The following is an 8396-nucleotide window of genomic DNA, read 5'->3' on the forward strand; positions in this document are numbered from 1 at the left end:
GACCATGGCTTCTCAATTTCCAAGACATGGTTTATGGCAACATTTATTATGAAAAACGGTTCCAAACATATCACCATTTTCTGGATCATCGATTTTTTTGACATAGTACTGATGTATCACCGTTTTCTAGAATAACGACATCAATGCCAAACATCACCTTCAATTTTTACCAAACACAACTTCTGATGTTCCAGTGTGGGGCCCAACTTAGAATGCCAAAGCCACACCCCGAAAGCACTCCTAAACGGGCAGTAAACATTCTATGATGAGAAAGGTTTGAGATTTGAGTTTTGACCCATCAGTAATAGGCATAAAGACAGGTAGAGTTTCCATTCCAATTTAACTTTTTCTTCCATGCAAATCAATGTTTTATCAGCTTGGATCGATTGGTGCATGAAAACCATTAACGGGTCAGCTTTCTGTCTTGATAATGATTCAATTCTCAAAAACATTGTTGCAAATGTGCTCCTCCAGGTTACATACTCCAACTCTGCAACAACCACTCTGTGGACAGTTCAACTGATGTTTTAGCTTTTCAGTCAGAATTTCCACTGGTAAGTTATCCTTCTTTTTTAATTTTTTGGTGCGGAAGCAAATTACAAGTAATTTGAGCCAAAGCCCAACCCCACAAAATCCATGAGATATATAAGCCAACCCCCGCTGATCAGTTGAAGCAAAATAAAATAGTAGCAACTGAAGCTCTTTAAAGAATCTTGAAAAGAAACTGTATACATGGCAACAATGAAAATGAACTTTGAGATTTCTTATGTAAGTTCCTGAAGAGTTGTCACCTCTTTCAAATGGTTCTCCACTGTATCACATCCCTTTTGGAATATCTCGATTATGCCTGAGATACAATGCAGAGAAAATGGCATGTTTCATTAGTAATAAGCTGAGCAGTCAGCGGAGGATGTCAAGTAGACTCCCTTTAGTAAAATCTTCTAAAAAAAACGTAAAAATGTCTAAAATACCCATGCAGTTGTTTTTGACGAAAATGTTTTCCAAATTTTTTCTTCATATGATTCACTATCCTAAACCCTTCCAATCTCTTTTCTAAAATTGATTTATTTTTTAAATTTGCCCATAATATCAATCACTCAAAGGGCTGCAACTTTAAATTCTCTTTGTTTTAATTGTTCATAAAATTTGTATTGTTTTTTTGGTAAAAACCAGCCTTAGTAGTAACCGTAGGTATTTTGGGCATTTTCATGCCCTTTTTTAGAAGATGCTATTAGAGGGAGAGGTGGTCTGTTGCAACTGTGGCAGAGGAGGCGATTGCAATTACTAAACTTCAGGGTAAGTTTCAACAATGGTTAGAAACTTCAGGGGAGGTTTCAGGAATTTACCCTAAATACAATCCTCAGCATTCACTTTTGATCTGCTTTACACATCACCGTACAGAGTATATACCAACTAGACCTGTTCATGAGCCGGGTCGGGCCGGGCTTGTCTATGTATCAACAGAATACATTCAGGGTCGAGCCCGAGTCCAGCCCAACCATCAAGCCTAGGTCTTGAGCCCAAACCCGACCCTCATATAAATCCCAAAGCCCAGGCCTGGCCAGAAATTTGAAAACAGGATTTTTTTCTTTTTTTTATTCAATAAAAATGTGTTTAATTTATATTAAAAACCTTCAAAACTCAAAAATAATAAACATCTCACTATTACTTGAAAAAAAGAGAACAAAGAAAAAATATTGTATATATATTTTTTATTATTTAATATATAGTATCATGTCAGACTCGGGCTCAGGTCGGGCTTTTTTGAGAAAACCCAAGCCCGGCCCATAAAAAAGTCAGCCCCAGTGCTTTAGGCCTAAAACCCAAGCCCATGGGCCTAAAATTATGACCAACCCGACTTATAACAGGTCGGGCCATCGGGCTACCCAACCCATGAACAGGTATAATACCAACCGTTTTAGGACAGCTGTCCTTCCCATCTATTATGGCCCTAGACTCGTGCAAATGTTTAGGAAATGATTAAGTCCTCTATACACAAGTTAGGCCTTAACAGTTGTCCAACGCTCCATCCAACAAATCCCAAATTAGGATGATTTGTTGGTAAGAAAATATGACATGGTTGGAAGAAGGTAATATTCTTTGCATTTGTAGAGAACACTGAAGTGGGCCCCACAGCTACGGTCCCACTGTGTTCGTAGGGTAGAAGATATTCTAGTCTGCCTAGGGTTATCTATTGGTCATTTAGTTGTTTCAGTTGTTATTTATTTCAGTCTTTGTTTTACTCTATTTGTTATGTAAAGACTAAGGGCAGATCTGTCCTTTCCATGTAATGAGCATAACCTATAAATATTAATTAAAGTGGCGGCGGCAGAACATGAAGCTTTTGCTCCTCCTTTCAACCCTTGTGTTCTACTGCTTCTTCTCCCTCTTTCTCTTCTCTCCTCTTTCTTTCTGCTTATCTTCGATCCTAAGATTCATTAGGGTTCAAGACTGATAACAGTCCTGAACTTCTAGTTGGTATCAGAGCTAAGTTCTCTCATGTGAGCCTAGTCCAGCCGACCACATGAGAACCATCTAAGGCTGGAAGACTGAGAAAGCAGAGTTCGTTGACTGGTTCTTGGAGATCTCCAGAGGATTAGCAGCTGTTTGAAGAAGTATCACAGTTGTAGCAAGTTGGTGATCAGGAAGAATCAGAGAAGGCTAGGGTTCGGGTAACCTTGGTAGGCAGCGAACTGCATTCTACTGTAAGTTTTTTACTTTCTGAGAGAAGTAACATCAGAAAATATAGGTTGGACCTATCCAGTAAGGGTGGCTGAACTACTATAGGGTTTTATCTCTCTATTCTCTAGGGTTTCTCTAGGGTTTTGTCCTATCCCTACGGCAAACCCTAGTATTAGGCCGAAACTTGTGATCTTATTCCTGCGGCAAGCCCCAGAATTCTCCCCAACATTGATCAGTTTTAGGGTTTCATATTAACCCTAATACAAACCTTATCCGTAAGGCTCTTAGGACTTATTAAAATCTCGAATTTGCTTCAGCATATCAAATTGCCTTTCAAACTGTATTTCAGTCTTCTTTTGGGGTTTCAAACACTTTTGAAGGGGTGAAAACAGTTCGGACTGTTGCTGTTATGTGTGGTTATTGATTTCATATCAGTCTTATATATATTTCATGCACATCTATCGTGAGTACAGATTGGTTCTCTACTGATTTTATGACTGTTGTTGGGACTTCTAGTGCTGGTTTTGACTGTAGTAACCATAATCTTTGATACTTCTGGTTCTTCACTGAAATGGAGCTTAAGAATCAGGCAGAATGCAGTTTTGGGAACAGCAGTTATGGTGGTGGTTCTGAGACAGGTTTTCAGATTACAACCGTAAAGTTTGATGGATCAAACTACTTGGAATGGGCCCAATCAGCCATGATGGATATTGGGGGAAGGGGCAAAGTAGGGTATCTCTTGGGAGATGTAGCAGAACCTTCCAAGGGAGACCCTACGTATACCAAGTGGGTCCAAGAAAACTACTTGGTTATGACATGGCTCTGTAATTCAATGCAGCCCCATATCAGCCGAAATTACTTATGGGCAAAGACAGCCAAGGAGATATGGAATGTGATGAAAGAGACTTACTCCCAACCCCTTAATGTTGCCAGAGCATATGAGTTGAAATATGAGGTGAATGCCCTTAAACAAGGAGAGAAACCGGTGTCGGTCTATTTCTCTAACTTGCAGTCCCTGTGGCATGAGATTGATCACTTAGAGACTCTTGAGTGGGAGAGTCCCAAAGATGCTCAGATACATAGAAAGCACATTGAGACAAACAGAGTGTTTGAGTTTCTGGCAGGACTGAATTCAGAATATGATATTGTGATGTAGCAGATCTTGACCAGAGATAGTGTGACCCTCTCTCAGGCATACTCCTTAGTGCACAGTGAAGAGACCAGGAGGAAAATCATGATGCAACCTCAGCCGCTTACACCTGCCTTGGTAGCTGTCAAACCCAAAACAGAGGGTGATTCAGAGAGGGACAGAAAGAAGGAAGATAAAAGGGATGTGGTGTGTGAGCATTGCAAGAAACCTAAACACACAAAAGAAACATGTTGGAAGCTGCATCCACATTTGGTCCCGGCAAAGTTGAGAAATAAAAGGAGTAATGGTCATGTGGCTACGACTACTGATTCAGCATCCTCATCTGGCACGAGAGGCACACCATTAGAGACCTTAGCTGCAGTTCGGGCAGCTCTAATACAATTGGAGAAGGAAGTTGGCAGTTCAGCTCAGTTATCGCAGTCATCATCAGCTCCAGCTACACCGGCCTTCGCACACTCAGGTACTCGAGCCTCAGCCTACCATGCCTCCACTCCAGGTACTACTGAACCGTGTTGGGTAATAGATTCAGGTGCATCTGACCATATGACCAGCTTGCCCTCTCTGTTTACTACTTATCACTTATCTTCTGGTAGGGATAAAGTATCTATAGTTGATGGCTCTCTTGTCCCTATTTCTGGCAAGGGTGACATCAAACTGTCAGATACTATATCCTTGTCCTCTGTCTTGCATGTTCCTAAACTGGATACTAACCTCCTTTCCGTCAGTAGCATTACCAAACATTTGAACTGCTCAGTAACTTTCCTTCCTGACCGATGTGTTTTTCAGGACATGGAGACGAAGAAGGTGATTGGGACTGGCTGTGAGACGAATGGGATCTATCTGCTCGGGGAGAGTTCTCGTCGGGAAGAGTCAGTGGATAAGAAGTTACTGGTTTCTCAAGTTGTGAGTCCGGTTATGTTGTGGCATAACCGATTGGGTCATTTATCTTTTCGGTCCTTGAAGAGTTTGTTTCCTACTTTGTTTGAGTCTGTTGAGTTATCTCAGTTGAAGTGTGAAAGTTGTGAATTGGCTAAACATTGTAGAAACTCTTATTCATTGAGTAATAAAAGGAGTAATAGTTCTTTTGATATTGTGCATACTGATGTTTGGGGGCCATATCACATTCCTTCTATGGGGGGGTACAGGTATTTTTTACTATTTGTTGATGACCACACCCGTTTTTCATGGGTTTATCTTATGCGATCACGAGATGAGGTGCCTGTCCTGACCCAAAACTTCCACCAAATGATCCTAACACAATTTGATGCCAGGATAAAAGTACTTAGATCTGATAATGCAAAGGAATACTTTGCTAAGCCATTGGCATCGTACCTCCTTAATCATGGGGTTATCCACCAGAGCATGTGTCCGCATACACCTCAACAGAATGGGGTTGCAGAGAGGAAGAATAGGCACATCTTGGAGGTTGCTAGAAGTATTATGTTTACCTCCAATGTCCCTATTCGCTTCTGGGTGATGCTATCCTTACGGCGGTATATCTTATTAATCGGATTCCTTCTCGGGTTCTTGATATAAAATCTCCTTTTTCCCTTCTATACCCCAATGAGGAGTTGTTCACTATTCCCCTCAAGACATTTGGTTGTACCTGTTTTGTTCAGCTTCTTGGTCCCAATCACTCCAAGTTTCAACCCAAGGCCTCCAAATGCATCTTTCTTGGTTATGCACAAACCCAAAAGGGTTATTGTTGTTATGATCCTGTCTCAGGGAAGAAGTTTGTATCCATGGATGTCACTTTCTTTGAGGAGACACCCTACTATTCTCGGGTCTCTCCTCAGGGGGGAGAGTAGTGAGCGTGGAGATTTGGGTCTTTTTCTTCAGGGGGAGGAGTGCAGTGAGGACAGGGTTAATACCTTTGGGGCTGTTCCCTTACCTATTCCAGTTGATGATGAGGGCTGTAGTAGCGAGGGTGGTCAAAGGGATCGGGAGTTGAGAGTCTATCATAGGCGATGCAGGCAGATTGATCCTGGTCATCAGCAGTCCCAGCCAGCTACAATCTCTTCTGCGGCTCCAAGTCCAGATATTAGTCCCAGGGCCCACAGAGACTCCTTCCATTGTTGCTACTTCACCCTCTGCAGATGACATTGACCTTCCCATTACCCTCCGTAAAGGAAAACGACATTGCACCACATCTACAGCCCACTGCATCTCCCATTTTTTGTCCTATGATCTCCTATCTCCCTCCTACAGGTCCTATCTCACCTCTATTGCTGATGTCCCTATTCCGAGAATAGTGCAAGAAGCCCTATCAGTCCCGGAGTGGAGAGGTGCAATGCAAGTTGAAATGGATGCCCTGTTGAAAAATAATACCTGGGAGCTAGTTGACTTGCCCAAAGGAAAGAAACCAGTTGGATGCAGGTGGGTATTTACTGTGAAGCATAATGCAGATGGTTCCATTGAGAGGTACAAAGCTCGGCTAGTTGCAAAGGGGTTCACTCAAACTTATGGTATAGATTACTTGGAGACATTTGCCCCGGTAGCCAAGATGACCACCATTCGGATTCTATTATCTCTTGCAGCAAGCTACACTTGGCCTTTGTACCAAATGGATGTTAAGAATGCTTTCCTGAACGGGGACTTGCAGGAAGAGGTCTACATGCAGTTGCCTCCTAGATTCTATGATACAGAGGCACGTAAGAAAGTTTGTCGGCTCAATAAGGCTTTGTATGGTTTGAAGCAGTCACCTAGAGCTTGGTTCGATAGATTCAAACTAGCCCTTGGGAAGTTCGGTTATGTACAGGCCCAGTCAGATCATACATTATTCATCAAGAGGGTGGAGTCGTCACTGACACTACTTGCAGTTTATGTTGATGATATTGTGGTCACAGGAAACAACAACCATGAGATTGAGTCCCTCAAACAGCTTATTCATCAAGAGTTTGAGGTGAAAGATTTGGATACACTACGGTATTTTTTGGGTATTGAGGTTGCTAGATCTAAGCATGGGATCTTTGTCTCTCAAAGGAAATATGTGTTAGATCTCTTGGCTGAAACTGGAAAGCTAGGTGTCAAACCTGCAGATACACCTATTGAACAGAACCACAGGATTAATGCAGAGAGTGGGGAGCTGTTTGAAGACAAAGTTATGTTCCAGCGGTTAGTGGGAAAGCTCCTATATCTATGCCTTACCCGACCAAACATCAGTTATGCCGTTAGTGTTATCAGCCAGTACATGCATTCTCCTAGAACCACACACCTTCTAGCAGCAGAAAGAATACTAGCATATTTGAAGAGATGCCCGGGTAGAGGTATACTGTTCAAGAACAATGACCACATGAAGGTGGAAGTCTATACAGATGCCGATTGGGCTGAGAGTGTTGATGACAGAAGGTCTACCTCTGGATATTGTGCTCTTGTGGGAGGTAATCTGGTTTCTTGGCGGAGTAAGAAACAAAGTGTTGTCTCTCGATCCAGTGCTGAAGCTGAGTATAGGTCAATGGCTAATGGAGTGGCTGAAATTCTTTGGCTGAGATCACTACTTGAGGAGTTGGGCGTTGAGTATGAGAAGCCCCTGATGCTGTATTGTGATAATCAAGCGGCTATTAATATAGCACACAACCCAGTGCAGCATGACAGGACTAAACATATTGAAGTTGATCGACACTTTGTATGAGAGAGGGTCTCATCACAAGAAGTATGTCTCCCATACATCACCTCCAATATGCAACTGGCAAATATCCTCACTAAAGCTGTATCACGGAAGAAGCTAGAGGCAGATCTATCCAAGTTGGGAATGATAAACATTTATTCCCAACTTGAGGAGGAGTGTAGAGAACACTGAAGTGGGCCCCACAGCTACGGTCCCACTATGTTCGTAGGGTAGAAGATATTCTAGTCTGCCTAGGGTTAGCTATTGGTCATTTAGTTGTTTCAGTTGTTATTTATTTCAGTCTTTGTTTTACTCTATTTGTTATGTAAAGACTAAGGGCAGATCTGTCCTTTCCATGTAATGAGCATAACCTATAAATATTAATTAAAGTGGCGGCGGCAGAACATGAAGCTTTTGCTCCTCCTTTCAACCCTTGTGTTCTACTGCTTCTTCTCCCTCTTTCTCTTCTCTCCTCTTTCTTTCTGCTTATCTTCGATCCTGAGATTCATTAGGGTTCAAGACTGATAACAGTCCTAAACTTCTAGTGCATTAAAGCACAAAATTTTTCAGTGAGAAATCAAAACAAACATTTACAGGAATATTGAATACCTGCAGATACTCTATTTCATAGTTGTGTATAGACGTGGTCACGAGCCTAGTATTGAATACCTGCTAATTGAGCTAAGCTAGAGCCCAGTGAAGCTCCGCTCGTGAGGCTCACAAGCCTAGTATAATAAATAAATAATTTTTTATTATATACATGCATACATATACATATTAATTTTATTATATACACAATATTGTTTATGTATAACAGTAAATAATTTTTATAACTCTTATTTTTTGTATGTAAAATAAAATCATTTTTATATGTATATTTTTTATTTTTATATGTATAACAATAAATAATTTTTCGTATGTAAAATTTTTATTTTTTTAGAAAAAAAAAACTTGGAT

Source organism: Nelumbo lutea, chromosome 1 (assembly GCF_056320005.1).
Source record: "Nelumbo lutea isolate HS-2025 chromosome 1, American lotus-T2T, whole genome shotgun sequence".
Lineage (NCBI taxonomy): Eukaryota > Viridiplantae > Streptophyta > Magnoliopsida > Proteales > Nelumbonaceae > Nelumbo > Nelumbo lutea.